General features: G+C 32.1%; 1 protein-coding gene across 1 annotated transcript in view; it reads right to left on the bottom strand.

The window, feature by feature from the left end:
* The window catches only part of LOC106466334 (sex peptide receptor-like), a 44,089-nt gene extending 42,989 nt beyond the window's left edge, over positions 1-1,100 (bottom strand). The window contains exon 1 of the mRNA XM_013926648.2: positions 897-1,100. The gene's annotated coding sequence lies outside the window, so the exon portion shown is untranslated. The remainder of the gene's footprint in view (positions 1-896) is intronic.
* Between the last annotated feature and the right edge of the window lie 906 nt (positions 1,101-2,006).

Below are 2,006 nucleotides of genomic sequence, written 5' to 3'. Positions count from 1 at the left end.
TGACGGAGCTATGAGCTAAAAGTTTGTATTTGATAATAAAAAAAATTAAAAAACTCAGAGCTGTTCTATTGGCCGCTATGCCGCGGCTAATAAATCATAAGATAAAATATATCATGATCAAGTGCTTATGGCACTGCCTTAAACAAACATAGGTCAACATTTTTAATATTCTAAGCTTAATATCTCACATATAAACGTGTTTGAAACTCACAAAACTCGCCTATATTAACCAAAAACGCTTCATAGTTATTATACAAAAAATATCATCACCACATGAATATTTTTTTGTGTGATTCTGGCCTGTGGTTAGCTTAACAATCTATAAATCAGAGAATCTACGGTTCGCGTCCTTTTGCCGCAAAATCACGCTCCTCATTTTGGGACCGTGGGTGCGTTATAAGAGTGACGGCCAGATCAAGGTAATCGATTAGAATAATCCAAGAGTCTGCTATAAGTGCTGTTGACTAGGTGCTTCCCTTCTAGTCTATTAGTTTAAACCTAGAAACGGCTAAAATTTTGTTTATATTCTGTTCAAATTTAGCTACTTAAACGACATCACTAGTGCTCTGAAACAAAATTCCACACTAATACATAGAAGAAAGGCATGGTGTATACTATGTTTAATAATGAAAAAATTCCACAATCTATAATTTTAATGTACTGACAAAATTGTTACGTGAACTTTAAAACTAAGTATTTACAAGAAAGTCTTATCATCATTTTGGCTGAACATTTGTGGCAAACTGCTTTTCCTCAAAGCTTTTAAAGCTACGTAGTTTTATTTTCTATTGCTTTCATTCTAACCTTTAAAACCGAAATAATGCACATATTATTTTAAGCTGAATTATGTCACTTACGTGCCTTAAAATTTAGTATCAATTCCAGAAAATTCTTACCTTCAGCGTGACAAGCTGCTTCGATTATAGCCTAATTCTAATAACTTGAGGGAAAAAAAATTACTCGTTAATTGTTTATTAGTTTGTTAATTTTTCGTATATATATATATGGGTTGTTTCTGAAACTGCTACAGTATGTTTCAGATGATTCTGACTTAACAGAGTTTACAGATTTCTCTTCTGAAAAGTGTTCTTGGTCGCTGAGCTGCTTCTGCGTTGCATCTGTAAGAACCGCCAACCGTATCTTATCTTCCTCCCAGTTTTCAGTGCGGCTGCGTTGGAAACATGCGCAGGGTGTAATTCAATAAGCTACACTGTTTTTACAGCTAGTCCCAGGATATTCTACTTCCAAAGGCTAAAGGTTAGAATAATTTGCAATATAATATGGTGCTTATAATGTTTGGTTAATTTTCGTTTTGAATTAATATGAAAAAAAGAGACTCATCCAGCATACACTCTGAATAAAGATGTATAATGGATATTATCTTATGCTTTAGAAGTGAATTCACCATAATTGAACATATAATATGTAAGTAGCACATTTTTGTTCTTATGAAATTAGAATGAAAATAATGCTTCTTGATTGATGAACAGCCTCGAGTTTCTACTTATAAGCTGATGGTAAATCCAATCCTACTTTTAATAACTGTGAAAAATACAGGATTTTATTAGAACATTACACAAATAATAAAAATAGTTATTATTTCTGTAAGTTGAAAGTGATAATATAAAAAAGTGGCATTTTGATATCCAAACACAGTGCAATTCTAATGAAGTCTATTGTTTTTATGTAGTGTCTCGAAACTTTGTTTAGAAATTCAATCAGACTTCCTTATGGTAAATACTATGGTTCAGGAAACAGTTTTTATGTGTGAGGCGTTTTCATATTCTAACATAGAAACACCTGATCAAATTATTCCAAACAAAAGGGCATCAAAGGAATAAAATATTAAATCAAGTGTGACACAAATGAACGCTTTTATTTAGGTAAAGCTGGAAGAGGAATTAACACAAGAATCAAGGAACGCTTTTAAGGACTACACTATATTTAACAACATTTAAAAGAAACCAAACACTTCGCATCCAAAAACGACATTAAAAATATACGAA

The sequence above is a fragment of the Limulus polyphemus genome, unplaced genomic scaffold (genome assembly GCF_000517525.1).
Source record: "Limulus polyphemus unplaced genomic scaffold, Limulus_polyphemus-2.1.2 Scaffold2, whole genome shotgun sequence".
NCBI classification, from domain to species: domain Eukaryota; kingdom Metazoa; phylum Arthropoda; class Merostomata; order Xiphosura; family Limulidae; genus Limulus; species Limulus polyphemus.
This window is presented reverse-complemented; position numbering and strand designations above follow the sequence as displayed.